This window comes from Sinocyclocheilus grahami, unplaced genomic scaffold (genome assembly GCF_001515645.1).
Source record: "Sinocyclocheilus grahami isolate Dianchi unplaced genomic scaffold, SAMN03320097.WGS_v1.1 scaffold590.1, whole genome shotgun sequence".
Lineage (NCBI taxonomy): Eukaryota > Metazoa > Chordata > Actinopteri > Cypriniformes > Cyprinidae > Sinocyclocheilus > Sinocyclocheilus grahami.
Genome location: NW_015505769.1, coordinates 219215 through 240776, shown reverse-complemented (window position 1 = coordinate 240776; position 21562 = coordinate 219215). Strand labels below are relative to the sequence as shown.

The window sequence follows — 21562 nt, the reverse complement described above, 5'->3', positions numbered from 1 at the left end:
ACAGCAAGGGGAGGGGCTGTGTAGAATTTTATGAATGGCATGCATTTGAATTCTATGGAAATGGAAATGTGTCGAGTTTTCTGTGGAATTCTCTGGCAGCAGGTTCCGCAGGCGTACTGTTGCTCTTACTCTTGGCTCCGGGAGCATGACACTGTGAGGCAGACACTTCATTGCCAACCATGTCTAATGTACCTCAATAGTAAATGACCCTCAATCCCCCAAATCCCCCTTAATACCCTCAGCACTCCCACATTCAGTGTATTCATGCCCACCTTCTCAGACTCATCAGAGGCCATAGAGATGGAGGGATGACGGAGAGAAAGATGGAGAACCATGAAAGCCAATGATGGCAGTGACAAATGCACCGGAGGGGAGGCCAGGGTCAGACAATGAGAAGACTAGGTGGGCCACTGACGGCCCGTCTGGGACGATTCCTTTTGGGTTAATAGAAGAGATATGAAAGAACGGGATGAATAAATAAGGTCAAAGAGGGCTGACAGACACAAATACGCTCAATAACACACAGATATCCTCGAGGTCAATAATGAGCTGACAGCTCTTCTAACTAGATTAGACTGAGTGAACAATTCAAACAATGTGTGTTGAAGTTACTCAAGACTTCCAAGCATGTTTATGGGTAATACACAAGGGAATTTTTCAGACTCCTCTCAAATGCTTATGCATTGTTTCTACACAATATTGCGACATTGCTCGAGGTCATGCCTGGTTTAGAGGCAACTTGTTTCTTGCCCTTGCAAAGTAGTACAAAATCCACCAAAACAATCAGTGATTTACGAGAGCATGAGATTATCAACTAATGTTATTATATAATAGAGACTTTTCAAAGTGTAAATATCTCCCAGTCATAACATAATGCTTGATTATGAGATTATCAGAATTAAACAGTCTCCCCTTTTGCTGTAATTAAAAAAGAAAAACCTAAATGTGGTTTCACTTCTACTCAGGTTTTGTCAAAATTCAGACTTTCTGTCTGTCCATATAGATCAATACTTACAGTACCGTTCAAAACCTTGGGGCCATTAATTTCTAATAAATGCTGGTCTTATGAACTTTCTATTCATCAAAAAAAATCTTTTATCATGATTTCCACAAAAATATGAAGCAGCACAACTGTTTTCAACATTAAAAATAAAAAATGTTTCTTGAGCAACGAATCAGCATATTAGAATGATTTCTGAAGATCATGTGACGCTGAAGACTGGAGTAATTCAGCTTTGCATATATTACAATACAAAACAGTTTTTTAAAATTGTAATAATATTTTTTAAAAATATTACTGTTTTACTGTATTTTTTTCATTTAGAAATTGCATCCTTGGTGAGTAAAACATTAAAGATCATACTGACCATCCAAAAAACAAATACATATGTGTATGTACAGCCATATAAATACATTAAATATATATATATATTATTTAAAAAAATTATAATAATAAATTACTAAATACCTAAAAATAAAAATACCTAAATATTCAAAATACAAATAAAGTGAGTACAAATTTAAATAATAAAATAATAAAAATGACAAAAGCACATAACAGAATGACCAAACCTTAAACTAAAATTAAAATAAATACTGCAAATGTAAAAAATAAAATAAAAATGATCATAGTATATAAATTATATTAAAATAACATTGAGCCGAAAGCAATATAATATTTTTTTATTTAAAAAAACGCAAACAGCTTTTATTCAAAGCTATCAAAATTATATTATTAGAAGGGGGGGGAATTATACCCTGTCCAAACAACATAATAATACCTAAATATTCCAAATAAAATATTCTGGGAAAACTTTCAGCTGAAAGATTCCTTTAAGCAGAAACTAATATAAAATGTATTTTTTAAAAATATTTACATTTTACATGGTATTTAATAAGCTGATGCGTGTAATTTTTTCAGGGTTAAAACACTTTTTCATATACCAGTTTAATACGCAGAAAACAACTAAAAGTAAGCCCTTCATAAGTTGATTTAACTCCAAAACAATATAAACTTCACATCCTAAACAGCAACACGGCCTCGACCAATCGCATGGTTTGGGGGCGGGGCTATCATTGGGTCCCACCAATAGCAGATAGCGGGAGTGTTTACGAAACTGTTTTGAAAACAGTACTTATTTTTACAGTTCCACTTGGTGATACTATTAATGGCATCAAAAAATTGCACACTTGCACATTTAAACAACATTTACACAAAAACTCTCAAAATCCAGTTAACAAGGAAAATCAGTCACAGCAAGGGGAGGGGCTGTGTAGAATTTTATGAATGGCATGCATTTGAATTCTATGGGAATGTGTCGAGTTTTCTGTGGAATTCTCTGGCAGCAGGTTCCGCAGGCGTACTGTTGCTCTTACTCTTGGCTCCGGGAGCATGACACTGTGAGGCAGACACTTCATTGCCAACCATGTCTAATGTACCTCAATAGTAAATGACCCTCAATCCCCCAAATCCCCCTTAATACCCTCAGCACTCCCACATTCAGTCTATTCATGCCCACCTTCTCAGACTCATCAGAGGCCATAGAGATGGAGGGATGACGGAGAGAAAGATGGAGAACCATGAAAGCCAATGATGGCAGTGACAAATGCACCGGAGGGGAGGCCAGGGTCAGACAATGAGAAGACTAGGTGGGCCACTGACGGCCCGTCTGGGACGATTCCTTTTGGGTTAATAGAAGAGATATGAAAGAACGGGATGAATAAATAAGGTCAAAGAGGGCTGACAGACACAAATACGCTCAATAACACACAGATATCCTCGAGGTCAGTACAGGTTAATAATGGGCTGACAGCTCTTCTAACTAGATTAGACTGAGTGAACAATTCAAACAATGTGTGTTGAAGTTACTCAAGACTTCCAAGCATGTTTATGGGTAATACACAAGGGAATTTTTCAGACTCCTCTCAAATGCTTATGCATTGTTTCTACACAATATTGCGACATTGCTCGAGGTCATGCCTGGTTTAGAGGCAACTTGTTTCTTGCCCTTGCAAAGTAGTACAAAATCCACCAAAACAATCAGTGATTTACGAGAGCATGAGATTATCAACTAATGTTATTATATAATAGAGACTTTTCAAAGTGTAAATATCTCCCAGTCATAACATAATGCTTGATTATGAGATTATCAGAATTAAACAGTCTCCCCTTTTGCTGTAATTAAAAAAGAAAAACCTAAATGTGGTTTCACTTCTACTCAGGTTTTGTCAAAATTCAGACTTTCTGTCTGTCCATATAGATCAATACTTACAGTACCGTTCAAAACCTTGGGGCCATTAATTTCTAATAAATGCTGGTCTTATGAACTTTCTATTCATCAAAAAAAATCTTTTATCATGATTTCCACAAAAATATGAAGCAGCACAACTGTTTTCAACATTAAAAATAAAAAATGTTTCTTGAGCAACGAATCAGCATATTAGAATGATTTCTGAAGATCATGTGACGCTGAAGACTGGAGTAATTCAGCTTTGCATATATTACAATACAAAACAGTTTTTTAAAATTGTAATAATATTTTTTAAAAATATTACTGTTTTACTGTATTTTTTTCATTTAGAAATTGCATCCTTGGTGAGTAAAACATTAAAGATCATACTGACCATAAACCTCTGAACGGTGATGTACTAAACTTCTAGTTCACATAATGATACATGATTCTAAAAGAATTTGGAATTATGAAATCAAGTTTTTAAATACAAGTAAAAGGTTTAGTGAAATACATTCTAAAACAAACTTTACATAATATAGCTGTCTATCACATTATACTCTGCTGTCCAAAAAATGCATAGAACAATTTCAAATCTCTTTCTTTTCATTTACTGAAAAACACAGTATCCGACTCAGATTCTCTCTCATATAATAAAACTCATCATCTCCCTTTCTTATAGATGCTTCCCACCTTAATTTCTGCTCTCCTCTCACTTCTGTTCTCCTACATGTAGATTCTGTACCAAAGTATCTCTTTAAAATCTGATGGGAGACCAAAATGATTGAACCACTTTCTCTCTCACACCAAAGCTCAGTATAGCATAAAGTGAAGCCCTGCGCTGTGTCCGTGTAAAGGTTGTGACTCTACGGGCAGGAGGTGTTTGGCGTCCTGCAGCTCTCTGCAGTCTCTGTCGTCTCGTCTAATCCAGACGGAGAGATTTAAAGGCCTTTATGTAGAATTACACACTGCACTGCCAATTCCTGCCCTGGACGCACATGGCTCCCTCTAAAGCAGAGTCACAAGACAGGGTTCAAATTTCATGTTGTGAGCTTAAACTGGTTTTTGTGTGTGTGACATAAATAGAATTTGTGTTTAAAATTTTTTTTTTTTAAATGTTGCAGTCAATGCAACTTAAACTCTAATGACAGCATGTTGTTCATTACCACCGAAAATAATCTTGATTTCCTGAATAATGTATTTACAAATACATTTTAAACTCATTGTTTCAAAAGTACAGCTACAAGAACCAAGAACAACCTTTAACACATTTGCAAACTTTAATCTCCTGTCATCACCATTTACAATCAATAAACTTGGTCATTTTACGCAAAGATATGCTCACCAAGGCTGCAATTCTTTGATCAAAAATACAGTAAAAACAGTAATACTGAGGAAATATTATTGCAATTTAAAATATCTGTTTTCTCTTTGAATATATTGTAAAATGTAATTTATTTCTGTGATCAAAGCTGAATTTTCAGCATCATTACTCCAGTCTTCAGTGTCACATGATCCTTCAGAAATCATTCTTATATGCTAATGTGCTGCTCAAGATGTTGAAATGTTGAAAACAGTTGTCCTGCTTACTATTTTGGTGGAAACTACAACATAATTTTTTTTTCAGGATATCTTAATGAATAGAAGTTCAAAAGTACAGCATTTATTAGAAACACAAATCTTCAGCTACATTATAAAAGTCTTTACTGTCACTTTTGATCAATTTAACGAGTCTAAAAAGTATTAATTTCTTTTAAAAATAAATCCCTAACGTTTGCACAGTACTGTCCACAAAGTAATAAACCAAACTCTGTAATGTATAATAACTAGATGTTCGTCTGACTAGAAAAGTACTCTCACTGTTACAAGTATGATGTAGATTTTACAAACCTAGATGTAGAACTTTCTAGCAAACCAACATGACACGAAAAATACATGTTTTGAACCCCTGCCTTGCCTCACAGACTTCTGCTGAAAGTGATGTAAACACAACATTCGTCTCTACAAACTAAGGGACGAGTCAAAACTGATGTGCTAATCAAAAGCAGGCCACAGATGCTGTCGATAGAAGTTGTTGTAGTTGTATTCAAACCGGAACATTCCTTCAACACTCTTAGATTATGTAATGTATAAACAACTGAATTCCTTGGATATTAAGTTTCACATGCAACGAGGTCAATAAGTGAGAGAGCAAATATGAAGGGCGTTGAAGGAAAATTCTGCCAAAAGTCAGATCACTTCATCACAGCTTTCCTCAAGCACATTACTGAAAGACAACGAATCCATGACTGTCTGGAATAAACACAAGGATTAATGCTAATCCACTCTAGATGGACTCAGATAAACACTGTCTCACTGTCACAGCGCTTTACAACCACTGCAGCATCAGCACACTGATACAGGGGCTTTATGGACTCTATTCATCTTTTAAGTGAGAAGGACGGAAGTCATAAAGAAAGACAAGACAAGTGATAAGAGCAGCTGGGATTGCAAGAAGGGTTTCAGGATCAACTCAGGAAAGTCCAGACAGCTGGAGCCATCAGTTTAGTCAAGATGTTACAAAATAACCGAGCGGGTCACATTACCCACCTAGTAGAGCAACAAAATGTTTAGTTATTAAACTAGTTAAAGTCCTTATGAAATGGCGCTCGTTGTGTTCCCAGATGAACGTTATAATAAACCCAAACATGCAAAGATGAAGTTTGAGACGCTCCGCACATGTAAATGATAACAGTTCCTGTGGAACTACTGTGAACGGAGCCGCTGTGTGACACACGTACTTAACCTACACGCATGTAAATAATTAAAGTGCGTATCAGTATCGCATATAAGTGGAAACTACAACATAATTTTTTTTTCAGGATATCTTAATGAATAGAAGTTCAAAAGTACAGCATTTATTAGAAACACAAATCTTCAGCTACATTATAAAAGTCTTTACTGTCACTTTTGATCAATTTAACGAGTCTAAAAAGTATTAATTTCTTTTAAAAATAAATCCCTAACGTTTGCACAGTACTGTCCACAAAGTAATAAACCAAACTCTGTAATGTATAATAACTAGATGTTCGTCTGACTAGAAAAGTACTCTCACTGTTACAAGTATGATGTAGATTTTACAAACCTAGATGTAGAACTTTCTAGCAAACCAACATGACACGAAAAATACATGTTTTGAACCCCTGCCTTGCCTCACAGACTTCTGCTGAAAGTGATGTAAACACAACATTCGTCTCTACAAACTAAGGGACGAGTCAAAACTGATGTGCTAATCAAAAGCAGGCCACAGATGCTGTCGATAGAAGTTGTTGTAGTTGTATTCAAACCGGAACATTCCTTCAACACTCTTAGATTATGTAATGTATAAACAACTGAATTCCTTGGATATTAAGTTTCACATGCAACGAGGTCAATAAGTGAGAGAGCAAATATGAAGGGCGTTGAAGGAAAATTCTGCCAAAAGTCAGATCACTTCATCACAGCTTTCCTCAAGCACATTACTGAAAGACAACGAATCCATGACTGTCTGGAATAAACACAAGGATTAATGCTAATCCACTCTAGATGGACTCAGATAAACACTGTCTCACTGTCACAGCGCTTTACAACCACTGCAGCATCAGCACACTGATACAGGGGCTTTATGGACTCTATTCATCTTTTAAGTGAGAAGGACGGAAGTCATAAAGAAAGACAAGACAAGTGATAAGAGCAGCTGGGATTGCAAGAAGGGTTTCAGGATCAACTCAGGAAAGTCCAGACAGCTGGAGCCATCAGTTTAGTCAAGATGTTACAAAATAACCGAGCGGGTCACATTACCCACCTAGTAGAGCAACAAAATGTTTAGTTATTAAACTAGTTAAAGTCCTTATGAAATGGCGCTCGTTGTGTTCCCAGATGAACGTTATAATAAACCCAAACATGCAAAGATGAAGTTTGAGACGCTCCGCACATGTAAATGATAACAGTTCCTGTGGAACTACTGTGAACGGAGCCGCTGTGTGACGCACGTACTTAACCTACACGCATGTAAATAATTAAAGCGCGTATCAGTATCGCATATAATTATTTAATTAAATCGTAGCGTTTGTGAATTCACAATTATGCTTAATTATGATTTTTAAATGGGTTTAATATATTGTGCAGCCTTGGGAAACAGTCTAATAATGTGTTTTATGGATTCTCGTCCGTGAAATGTGCCACTTCCGGTATTTTGCCGGTTAGTCGACGATTTTTATACATCGTATAGTCGAATAAAATCGACGAATCGTGACAGCCCTACTACAAACTACTAAAGTGTAAATTTACAGTATACACCATCAAGAAGTCTTATTCTCACTAAGGCTGCATTTACTTGATCAAAAATACAGGAAAAACAGCTATTTCCGGATTGTTTTAGCAAATCACACAAGGTGTGCACACAGTTACAGCCAATAATATTGTGGGAGAAATCTTATGTGTATGAGATGCGACTGAAAGTCCATGTTGTTTGTTGGCATGTTGTTCTTGTAATCGATGCATCTACAGCCTCATTCATGAAATGCAAGCACAATTTTCTGTATAAATCATCTGTAAAACCATCCTTACATAAATTGTCACATTCCATTCAGTGCAACAATTTCCAAAGAATGGATTATGAATGATTTACAGAGAAATTAGTTCTGTGTGCATTTCATGAATGAAGTCTGTAGTCTGTGAATGCTCATGTAAAGCATTGTCAAAATGACAGAACACAAGAAACTGTCTTCAACTGTGCACAGGATGAAGACCTTCTGTCTTGTAAATGCACTTGATCATTTGCAGAGTGCATGTAATTTAAGCTCATTTTCCTAGCTAGACTCATTGACAAAAATACCAGATACTTCTCAACAAACATTGCCCACAGAGAACAAGTGTTTGCCCTTTGGAGCCCGGCCACCCTCAATCGCCAGCATGAAAAACAGTGTTAATTTCGTCAACGACGAAAAATATTCGTTAACAAACATTTTTTCTGTGACTAAGAAGAGATATTGACAAGCTAAAACTAATATCTGAAGATAAAAACTATGACAAAATTTATGTCGTGTCTTCGTTAACAAGACGAGACCAGACTATAATGTTATTTGAGGACTACAGGACATTCAAAATACATCCTATAGGCTACTGTCTTGTCCTTCAAAATGTGCGTCCCTGTCATTGGCTTGCAATCGGATAAGGGTCGTTTGGCCGCAGGGTATGGATAGGCTACCAAAATGCGAATTAGCGATCTGAAACAATGGCCTCAGCACCCGAAGGGGTAGAGAAAAGGTGACCAGACGTCCCGTTTTTCCCAGGAGTCACAATTCATTGTCGATTAACTTAAAGTTAGTGAACGGCGTAATCGCGCTGATAGAAGTGCTCTCTCTCGCGCACGCTCCACTTCTTCAGTTCTCATATACAGCGCGCGATCAGTTCTCAGTGCTCAAATACACACACAGCAGTCCAAATGTCTATCGTGTGAGTATCTCACGTAAATATAGTCGGTTATGGATTAAGTGAACGAAAACAGGTGGGTGAAAACTGAACGTGTGTCAGTATTGCATGCATCCCTTCTGTCGTAAAGGGACAGCATTCCTAATTAAGTACCTATCCGTGTCATTAATGTTCATTAATGTTCATCACCAAATAAATATGTTAAGTAAACCTACTGTATCTGAAAAATTAGCTTAATTTGTATCTCTTTCGTATTCATCTTATTCTGCTTCTTTTTCAAAAATTATATATATTATACATGAACAACTATAATTTTTTATAAGTTGCTCCCTTTTCACTATTGTTCTCAGTGCTCAAATACACACACAGCAGTCCAAATGTCTATCGTGTGAGTATCTCACGTAAATATAGTCGGTTATGGATTAAGTGAACGAAAACAGGTGGGTGAAAACTGAACGTGTGTCAGTATTGCATGCATGCCTTCTGTCGTAAAGGGACAGCATTCCTAATTAAGTACCTATCCGTGTCATTAATGTTCACCACCAAATAAATATGTTAAGTAAACCTACTGTATCTGAAAAAGGAGCTTAATTTGTATCTCTTTCGTATTCGTCTTATTCTGCTTCTTTTTCAAAAATTATATATATTATACACGAACAACTATAATTTTTTATAAGTTGCTCCCTTTTCACTATTGTTAAAGGAATAGTTCACCCAAAAATGAAAATTGTCATAATTTATTCAAGTTTTTCCAAATTCAATACTTGATTCAAATTTCTCATAAGCTTAATTGATTTGGTCTAAAGAGGAAAATAATTAATGACTATTTTAGTTTGAAGACTACATATAAAATAGCTACCAAAATAAATGTTGGTAACTGCAGTTTGACTAAAAGTTGCCAAAAATGCAATGACTTTTCGCCGACTAAATCTAGACAAACTATGAAAGACTTAAATGACTAAAATGTGACTAAGACTATTAAGCATTTTCGTCTCAAGACAAAGACTAAATCAAAAATGCCTGTCAAAATTAACACTGCGCTGAAAGGGGTCACACAACCTAAACCTTTATCCGCTAAAAGAGACCCCTAATGAACTGTATTTCCATTCACACAGCTGGAGGTCTGTGAGTGTGCACTACCCTAGTTAGGGCACTAATATGGGCCAGCAACCTCTGCCGCCGAGAGCCAATGCCAACCTGAGCATCCTGAGATAGATGTACGGTGAGACAGATCCAAAAAATTAGCAGTTCCACGGATATTTGTTGTATCTCTGAAAGTGTCTGCCTTTTCAGATGCATCCTTGTTTGCTATTTTTTTCCCCTAAACCTTCCACTCCTTCACTGTCTCTGCGTGAAAGCCTCCTCTGTGCGACCGGCCAACTATCTGTCAAAGCAGAGGCTCTTTAGCACGTGAATGAAGTCCGTTGAGCTTTACGGGTGCTCTGAGCGAGTACGCGGTCATCCGCCAAAGCTGAGCACTTTCACTCAGCCCTGATCACGGCCCCGACACCAGGCAGAATCTTAAACAGCACGGCAACAAGACCGGCCTTTTATTTTGTCCATCCTCACGCCATTCACGTTTCACTCATTCTCCCTTTCTCTGTCCATCTCCCTCATTGACAATGTCAGGTTTGTGACAGAAGCATCTCTCTCAACAGTGTATTAATAATTTAATATATTCAAGCAGATATAAAAGAGAAAAAGAATGTTTAAACTAACGTTAGGAGCTTGAAATAAAAATCACAGCTCACAGCTGTAAATTTGCATATTTGTTTATGAATCGTTGCACATCGGCAGCTGGCCCTGAATAATGGACAACATGCACTTAGACTCAAAATTGCAGATCCATGCATTTTCATTATCATGGTTGTTTAGGTTTTCTGTTTAATTCTGTCTTATGAAATAAATCCAACAGCCACCCTATTTATATTTGTAGCATTTCTCAGACTTTTCAAAACAAACAAAATAAGTTTCTTCCAGTTTCTTTCCTGTAAAAACTTTCCACAGTAATTCATGTTAGTTAATGCAATAGTGAGTTTTATTTTTATTTCTACATATACTAACAATTAACTTTTTAACAATAAATGCTGTATAGGTTAACATTAAAGGAATTTATAAATTAATAAACAATAAAGAATCATTATCATTAACCAAGATTAATAAATGCTGCAAAATTAATAATAATTGTTTATCCATTTAAATTCATATAAGAAACATACAAAAAATCTAAAGTTTTTGAAAGCAGTCTCTTCTGCTCACCAAGGCTGCATTTATTTGATCAAAAATACAGTAAAATTGTGAAATATTATTACAATTGAAAATAAATGTTTTCTATGTGAATATATTGTAAAATATAATTTATTCCTGTGATCAAATCTGAATTTTCAGCATCATTACTCCAGTCTTCAGTGTCACATGATCTTCAGAAATCATTCTAATATGCTGATTTGCTGCTCAAGAAACATTTCTGATCATTATCAATGTTGTGCATTTAACAGTTGTGCTGCTTCATATTTTTGTGGAAACCGTGATACATTTATTTTTCAAGATTCTTTGATGAATGGAAAGTTGAAAATAACAGCATTTTTGGAAATAGAAATCTTTTGTATCATTATGATTGTCTTTACTGTCACTTTTGATCAATGTAATTTCCTTTTTTTTTTAAATACTGACCCCAAACCTTCATATTTATAGGTCTTAGCAATGCACGTTCTACAGTATACACTATTTCAAAATATTATGTCTCCATATCTGCAGTGCAAATTACTGTCAAGACAGCAATGAACATGAACATGATTTAATTGAAAATTAAACTGAGTTAAAATGAGAGTTGAGAGAAACAGAATAGAGACACACAGATAGAACGGAACAACAAAATGAACTATCATGACAACAAAGACTAATTTAATTGTAGTGAAATGAAAAAGAATTACACCAAGTAAATATAACTAATCTAAAATAAGTTATGAGAAATATACAGAAAAAGCAAACAGAAATGACAAGATTAACTCCAATGACAACAAAAACAGATTAACTGAAATGAAACTGAACCGAATTGAGAAAAAGACACACAGACAGACACAAAAACAATCAAAATGCTGCAACACTATGGACAATACGGCTAAATTCTTGCATAGTAGCTCTGTCTATTCAGACAAACACTTGAAGTTGTCAGTCACACACACACACACACACACACACACAGGTCAGTGCCAAAGGCTGAGAGAACAAAGAGAATTGGACACACAATGGGGGAGGTCTGGAGATGACGGCCAAACTGTTTATCAGCATACCTCAACAAAGACACGGAGAGAGGGAGGGGACAGAGAGAGAGAGAGAAGACGGGATGGAGCGCAGAGAGAGAGGACGAGATTGGAAAAGATACGGGATGGACACGAAGGGAGGGAAGACGTGGGCAAAATTGCTCTCATGCCAAAAAAAAGAAAGGAAAGCACAGAGCAACAAGATGAAAAGACTCACAGGAAGTGGATAGTTTTGTCCACAGATGGACAGATGAGGACAGAAAGAGTCTACTTACCAGGAGGAAGGTGTCAGCAAGGGCTCATTCCAGAGGAGCGCATCCGATAGACTTCAGATCTGTTTAATGCAATCCTTACAGACAGACAGAGAGAGAGAGAAATCACTTTAGTCAGACTCTCGCGGACGGGCTGCGTCCAGAGGAAAGGGGGGAGATGAAGGGGCTTCAGTAATGTATGCAGTGAAGCATTCAGCCCTGTGAAAAACAAACTGTTAACTTTTTCAATGGAGGGAGGCTGCTGGGGGCACGACGGTGGTGTGTGTGTGTGTGTGTGTGTGTGTGGCATGTGTGACGAGCTGATGCGGGGAACTAAAGGGTTAAAATTCCTCTAATTGTTCCCAAACGGAGGCTGGTGCACCTCAGATGCGTTCAGCAGCCCCAGTATTTCAACACTGATGCTATGCTTGAAAATGTCTGATATGAAATAAGATCACATAAGTGTCTTCTGTGCTCAAATGCTGTAGGATCTTTTCTCTTCACTACGCTTTTCCCACTGAAAATCACCAAAAACATTAGGCAAAAATTATACAATCACTCAGGTGTCCTAGCAGAGTGATGTTCATGGATCAAAAAGATTCACTCACATTTCACAAGTGTCATTATACTTGTTACCTTAATTAACATTAATCTTAATTAATATTGAAACATTGTTCAAAAGTTTGGGGTCGGGTCAATTTTTTTATGTTTTTAAAAGAAGTCTCTTCTGCTCACCCAAGCTGCATTTATTTGATTAAAAATACAGTAAAAACAGTAATATTCTGAAATATTATTACAATAACTGTTTTCTGTATGAATATATTTTGAAATGCAATTTATTGCTGTGACCAAAGCTGAATTTTCAGCATCATTACTCCAGTCTTCAGTATCACATGATCCTTCACAAATCACTCTAATATGCTGATGTGCTGCTCAAGAGACATTTCTGATTATTATCAGTGTTGAAAACAGCTGATTCATATTTATATAGAAACTGTGATATGTTTCTTTTTTCAGGATTCTTTGATGACTAGAAAGTTCAAAAGAACTGCATTTATTTAAAATATAACTTTTTTTGTAACATTAATAAATAATGTGTTTACCGTCACTTTTTATCATTTTAATGTATCCTTTCTGAATAAAATGTATTAATTTTATTCATATTAATTCATTCATATTAATTCATTTTAAAAAATCTTACTGACCCCAGAGATTTGAACAGTAGTGTATATGTGTGTATTTCCTCTGAAATGTAAAACGCACAATACTTCTGTGAATATTTTAGAGATTATGCAAATGAACTATTAAATCAGTTTTGTATCACTTTACTGAAATGGACAGTTTGAATTGATTTAAAGAAATTACTGCAATGCCATTTTTGTCAGTATCACATGATCCTTCACAAATCACTCTAATATGCTGATGTGCTGCTCAAGAGACATTTCTGATTATTATCAGTGTTGAAAACAGCTGATTCATATTTATATAGAAACTGTGATATGTTTCTTTTTTCAGGATTCTTTGATGACTAGAAAGTTCAAAAGAACTGCATTTATTTAAAATATAACTTTTTTTGTAACATTAATAAATAATGTGTTTACCGTCACTTTTGATCATTTTAATGTATCCTTTCTGAATAAAATGTATTAATTTTATTCATATTAATTCATTTTTAAAAATCTTACTGACCCCAGAGATTTGAACAGTAGTGTATATGTGTGTATTTCCTCTGAAATGTAAAACGCACAACACTTCTGTGAATATTTTAGAGATTATGCAAATGAACTATTAAATCAGTTTTGTATCACTTTACTGAAATGGACAGTTTGAATTGATTTAAAGAAATTACTGCAATGCCATTTTTGCTACTGGCAAAAGTTTAAACAAGTGAAGCGGGTTTAACACCAAAACCCGAAGCCCCTGTTTTATCACTTCAAACTTGACAAATGTCAGTGAAATGTTCTTCTTAGTAAGTAGGCCTACTGTATACTTTTTTCTTTCAAATAAATGTCATTTTGGTTGACATTTTATTTAATGCATTGACAATCAGCCATTTTTAAGTCTCTGAATACTTTTTGGGGCCACTGTGTATTCGACATGAGACCTTTGCTTACTCATTAGCTGAGAACAGCACTTTGAGAAGCTAGTTTCTAGTTGTCTAGTTTCTGTGGCAACAACACCCCTCCCCCTATGAAATCCCATAATACAGCTGTAATTTTCCTTTCAATCAATTCAAATTTGACATTTCACAGTGAGAATAGGTGAAAAGAGATCAAGAAACATGTTCAATCCCCTCTGTCATAATTCCGCTTTCCTCCCTCTCCAGAACCCCGTCGCACAGAAAAACACAATATGCAACGGGGCAGTTGATTTCGAGTTCAACTTTTGGACGACTTTCTCTTGAGATCAATCAATTCATTCACTCATTCATCCATCCATTAATTTGTGGCTCCATTCAACTGAGTCGCTTAATTCAGAAGACTGAAATTAGTTATTCATTAATTTATTCTCTGAGGTGAATGAGGAAAAGGATGATATTTTATGCAAGAGTTGTGCTAGATTCACAATGTAATAAGGTTTGCTAAGAATCAAAAGATCTCTCAACTACACCAGGGAAAATTCAGTCAGTTATGTTGAGCTAAAAGCTTAAAGGGGTCATATGATGCTGCTAAAAAGAACATTATTTTGTGTATTTGGTGTAATGAAATGTGTTTATGCGGTTTAAGCATTTTCCACATACTGTACATTATTGTTTCTCCTCTATGCCCCGCCTTTCTGAAACGCGTCGATTTTTACAAAGCTCATCAGTCTGAAAAAGCGAGGTGTGCTCTCATTGGCCAGCTATCCAATGCGTTGTGATTGGCCGAATTCCTCAAGCGTGTGACGGAAATGTTACGTCCCTACTATACTGTGATGCCTGCGGCAACCACATGTGACAACCCCGGGCTGGACTCCGCTTCGTCCACGGTGAAAGCCGATCGACAGCGCAAAGTTGAAGTATTTCCTCAGCGACCAGCACGGATCAGTTCTAGGCATGACGAAGCGATATCGTCCTCTTTTGGAAGGCCAAACAAAGTAGTTTCACTTTCACAACGAAGCACACAGTGCCTTCACGACATGGCGGCAGCGGCAACAACAATACTACAGCGAGAATAAAAGTTACGCCTTCTTTCTTTGTGTGAACATTTGGGCGGCGGTATGCAAATCTTCCCAGATAGTGACGTAGGTATGTGGGGGCGTGTTAGAACGAGCCGTTTTAGGTAGGCGTGGTTTTATAAAGAATATCTCTTTGGATTTGAGACTTTAGTCTTTGCAACTTTACAGATCTTCTTTATGCACCAAGAGCTTGTAACACTCCAAAGAGAAAGGAAAAATTGAAAATCGCATCATATGACCCCTTTAAAATACATGATAGTACACAACCAAAACACAGACAGATTGATAGTGGTACACTAATTGTGTAACACTAATTATTGTCCCATCTTGCTTTGTAAACACAGACAATAGGCATGCTCAAACTTCTTTGTCAGCAAGACCAATTTTTTACCAGCTTAACCAGCATGAACCTTCTGCTTTACTGACTTAACCAGCAAGTCAACAAGCTTGAGCAGAAAGACCTTGATTTTTGCTGTTGGACAGCATGGCATTGCTCGTCCACCAGCTAAACCAGCCATAACCAGCACTAAACCAGTACTAACTTAACAGTAAGCCAGAACAAGATTGGCACTAACCAGCATTTGAAGTATTTCCTCAGCGACTAACCAGCACTAACCAGCATTGGCACTAACCAGCACTAACCACTAACTACTAACCAACAACCTTGCCTCGCTTGATGAATCAGCCATTTGAACAAAATGATAGACTAAATGACTCACTCATTAAAAATGTATAAACAGTGGGAAATTACATCTGTTTTGTTATATACATCAACTAATTTCTACCTCTTTCCAATCATAGAGCACTTTATTTGTAGAGTTGTTTAAGTGAGAGAACAACTGTAACTTAGTCCAGATTAGGGGAATTGTAATGTTTAACCATTTCTTTTACTATGTAAATATTTTTTTTAATTGAAAAAAGTACATTTTAGTTTGTATATGCTGTCAATTATAGTTCTTAGAAAGAAAATCAGAATCGGCCAAGAAAATTGCAATCGGTGCATCTCAGCGTTAACTAGCAACAAACCAGTAATATTTAACCCTAAACCAGAATGAACCAGTTACAGATTAGCACTAACCAACATAAACCAGCCACCAAATTTCTAAAACAGCAAAATCATATTAGTTGACCAGCTTAACCAGCAAGAACCTTTTGCTTCACGTATTTAAACAGAACGTTAACAAGCTTGACTAGCACTAACCAGCCACAACTAGCACCAAACCAGTACTACTTAAAGGGTTAGTTCACCCAAAATAAGGACCTTGAACGCTGGACCTTGAACGTGGCAGTTACCTTGCTGTCTATGGAAGGGTCAGAGAGCCCTCATACTTAATAAAAAATATCTTAAATTGTGTTCCGAAGATGAACGAAGGTCTTACGGGTTTGGAACAGCACAAGGGTGAGTAATTAATGACAGAATTTTTATTTTTGTGTGAACAAACCCTTTAACTCTAAACCAGAATGGACCAGTTACAGATTAGCACTAACCAACATAAACCAGCCACCAAACTTCTAAATCAGCAAAATTCAACCAGTCAACCAGCTTGACCAGCACTAAATAGCCATAACTAACACCAAACTAGTAGGCCTACTACTTAACCCTAAACTACATTGAACCAGCTCATGATTAGCACTAGCTAGCATAAACCAGCCACCAAGCACCAAAATCACATAACCTAAACAGCTTAACTAGTAAAAATCCTCTGCTTTACTGATTTAACCAGAAAGTCAAAAAGCCTGGCGAGGAGGACCATGCTGTTTTGCTAATGGACAGCATCTTTGCTCATTTTCCAACTTGACCAGCCATAACAAGCACGAAACTAGTTCTACTCAACTCTAACTTAGAATGAACCATCTCCAGATTAGCACTAGCCATCATAAACCAGTCACCAAACTTATAAATCAGCAAAATCACATTAACTGACCAGTTAAACCACCACGAATCCTTTGCTTACTGATTTAACCAGAAAGTCAACCAGCTTGACGGAGATGCTGTTTTACTGTTGGACAGCATGACTTTGCTAATTCTCCATACTGATCAGCATTAACCAGCCATAACTAGTACCAAACCAGCAAAATCACAATAGCTTACTAACATAACCAGCAAGAACCTGTTGATTTACTATCTTAATCATCAAAGCATTTTAGCCAACCTTGATGGTTTACCAGGTTTTGCTGGTGAACAACATGGCTAAGCTGGTTAGCACCAGTTAGACAAGCATCAGACCAGTACTAACCTGCACTAAACCAGCCCCAACTACTGCCAAAACAATAATAACCACATTTCTAAACCAAAACTACGCAGCATAAATCAGCCTGGAAAATATTAAAAGAAAATATGACACAAACAAAAATATATATATAAATAGAATAGAATATATAAATAGAATAGAATAGAATAGAATATGAAACTAAAATACACACAGAGTGATCAACTAATTTGTCATGAATCTCCATTCATTGGACATTGGAGTTTGCATTGGACACACAAATGTAAATCACAAAGAGGAATACTACTAAAACAAGAGTTGTACAGTATGATAGCATTCAGCGTCGAGGTAGTCTGGTGTTAATTAGTCTTGGCTCCGCCCCTCACGGGTGTGTTCCCTCTCGAGGGGTTCACTATGAACATGTCATGTCTGAACAGATGCCAGTACCATAAGTCATGCTAGAGCACTGGATGAAGAAACACAAAACAGATTTAGCCAACATGATCTCACCATGAAAAAATACATGACTTATGCTGTAATCATCTCAATTCAGCACACATTTTTAGACACTTTATACGTTCCACTCGCTATTTCTCTCACTGATTTGACTTAATTCTTCACAATCATTCTTTATAAACACAAGCAGTATGCTGGATATGTGCCATATTCTTCTCTGCAGGCACTGAATGTGGGTGTTTGTGATAGAAAGCCGGATTGAAATAGATGGGGAAATGAGGTAAAACTTTTAGAAAGCTAACTCAAACTAAATTATAAATAAAAAGATTATTTCTGTCAAATATAAAGTCTGGGTGTTTGAGGACGCAGTATTTCAAGGACAAGAGTACAGAGGTCTTTTGCTATGTATTTTGAGTTATTTTATGTGCACCTCACAGTGCTGTCGGTTCATTTCTGATCTCCTGTGGTCAATCTGATGGCTGCAATCACAAGATGTCCACAAGACAGCATAGCATCAGGAGACCAGTTAATTTAGTCCATCTTCTTTTTGAGGAACTCATGATGAGGACCCATATGCAAGGTGAAAAAAGGAGATCTTTCACTCAAACTCAAACTTGCTTTGTGAGATTAAATGGAGAGCAAATGAAGACTTTTGCCAAAGTTTCTTGCAGATGTGTCTCCTGAAAAAAGACCTCAGTAATTGTGCATGTCACAACTAGTGCCAAAGAGATCAATAAAGTCAGAGAACATTTTGCATCATGCTATAAGAAATAATTCTCTAATAAGTTTTTTTTTTGTCTTATTTTCTAGTAAAAATGTCTAAACATCCATAAAACAAGAACATTTTACTTGCAAATCCATTGCATAAAACTGGGATTCACGAATGAGGGAACTGCAGGGGTTTGTGAGCTATGATTGAATAATAAATTAAATGATCAAAATGGAAAATAAGAAAAGAAAATTAAAAATGAAAATAAAATACATACTTTATATTAATGCTTGTTATATTTTATTTGTTTGCCTGACCATTAATTGGACCATTAACCAATATCATATAACTGTGAAAAAGCTCATTTGTTGTCAAATTTTTTTAAATATTAACTTAAAATCTCAGATATGAGATTTCAAATAAATATTTGAGATAAAAATGTGTTTGGCCGGCAAAAAAGTTAGGGAATCACTGGCATAAACTATAGATTTATATACTTTTATTATGTTTCTTACTAAATTTGATAAATCCAACAAAAAAAGTAGTTGCTTAAAAATATTATTTTGACAAGACCGAAATACAGATTTTGCAGTGCATTTAATTTATAGCTCTATAATCATACTGTACGTCAATGATTGTCTTATATGCACCTACTTTTATTTCCCCTAAGGAGAAACATCACAAATAAAGTTAAGCCTAATACGTAAATAAAACACAACTGTGAACTCCCTTCAGTCTCCTGAGCTGTGAAAGAGCAACTGCTGAGCAATAAAATCCTCCTCTGGAGAACAAGCAAAACATAAACAGAAGGAGAGAGTGAATGATTTCGAGAATTCCTCAAGCCTCAGGTGGGATTCAGTAAGGTTTGAGTGCTCTGCCAGAGAGGAAAAAACTCACCTGAGATATTCACACAGTAACTACACCGCCTACCATTCCTCAGAGATGAACAGAAAGAGACAGAGGAGAGAGGATAAAGATAAGAGAAAATAACATGAATGAAAGATTCCCCCACTGGAGAAAAAGTAGTAAGTGATCTCTTCACAAACGCATTAATAAAGCAAATTAAATCCAAACAGAAAGAAAGAGAAATAGCCAGAGAGAGGGCCAGGAAAAAAATAACATAATTAACTTAAAGGTCCCCTGAAATGCTTAGAAACACGCAGCTTTACTCTATGAGTTGACGTCATTTTAACTGAAACAGGAAGACAGGGCGGGACATATCAAGCAGCCCCGCCCCCTTTTTAAAATAGCCAATACCGTTTGTTTATATCACAGCTTGGGCTAGAGCCGTTAAGAGCCGTTGAGCTCCGTAAAAAGCCGCATTTGACAGGGTATGCCAGCCACAATCTCATCCATATTGCTATAAAATATAGCATTCTGTGTAGAACTCAAATAGCTCCGATAGATTTTGTGGTCTGCGCCGACTCGCACATGTGATCCGCTCCGTGCTATCGTGTCTCTGGACCGGAGCAGAGTGTGTGCGCGGTGCGGTGGTTAGCGGGACACAGCGCGAGACCAGACTTCTTCTTTTCCTCAATGGAAAGCATATTTACACTGTTTGAATCATTCCCTGTCCCCTATATAGTGCACTACGTGCCATTCACTGTACAGAAAATACTCATTCTGTGGACAAGTGACCGATTTCAGCCGCGGCTTCAGCGTCTATTTTATAGTGCAGGGGCGGGCGCTTCGGATTCTAGAGAGCATTTGATGGGACAGAAAGTTTGATGAGAAGCTGAAGTACGATGTGACGTCAAAAAAAAATCGTTGAGCCGTTTTGGCGGAAGTGACGAACTGCAAGTTTTGAATGCTTATATCTTCTAAATGCGAATTTAGTCACGGTTTTGGAGCACACTCCCTTATAGATAACCTTAAGACTAACATATTGATACTAACACCCAAAAAACGTTCATTTTGATTTCATGGGGACTTTAATAAACATAATTTAATCTACATAGTGCATATATAGTTCATATTTTCCACTCGGCTGTAGGTCTCAAGTCCCATTTGCACTTCCAGATATTCAAAATTTTGAAAAAAAAAAATTATTTTTGTAAAAATAAAAAAATTATAATAATAATTCATTCATTTTTTGAATTTTTTCATCCAATCCAAATTGACACTCAATCAACAGATTAATCTCTTATCAAAATAGTCAAAATTGTAATATCGATTTCTCAATTTTAATTTATTCTCACCTAGTAGCATACCTCCCATCCAATAAATCGCAATAAGCTTTGTGTTTTGTTACTTTTGATATAAAACAATAAAACAAAGTCTCAGCTATTAAATTCTTTTATGAAATTAAAATTTTGATTGATATGTCATGGAACGTTATATTTACCTCAGAAAAGCCATTCAGTGTCCATAAACTTTATAGTTAGCTAGAGAGGAACATTTTGCTAAATATATATGTGCACTATATATATTGATTATATTTTTACTTAAATTGTACTTCAATATGTGCTTCAACTGTACTTAATGTATGTTGAATAAACCCATCATGAAAACAAGTTATGACAGCCACTGTTTAAATGTTTATATTTAAAAAAAACAACAAATTGGAGTAGAAACATACTTATATAACTGAAAGTTATTTTATAAAAATTACATTGTGCAATTTTGTGTTTGTATCCAAAATTTTTATTTTTTTTGGACAGGGTTCACTAGTTTACAGTATAAGTTGAGAGAGATTTTTTTTTCCTTGAGGAAAACTGACATGCACTCTTCTTAATTTACAAATAAATCGATTTTGAATTGAGTAAATTGAGAAATTAATTAAAACAAATCAATCATTAGTTGTAGCCCTCACCAATGTTCCTGCATGACTTACAGC

General features: G+C 36.1%; 1 protein-coding gene across 1 annotated transcript in view; it reads right to left on the bottom strand.

Annotated features, from left to right (window-relative positions):
* LOC107557129 (semaphorin-5B-like) overlaps positions 1 to 21562 on the bottom strand; it is a 68321-nt gene that overhangs the window by 35666 nt on the left and 11093 nt on the right. Inside the window, exon 2 of the mRNA XM_016240458.1 lies at positions 12220 to 12293. The gene's annotated coding sequence lies outside the window, so the exon portion shown is untranslated. The remainder of the gene's footprint in view (positions 1 to 12219; positions 12294 to 21562) is intronic.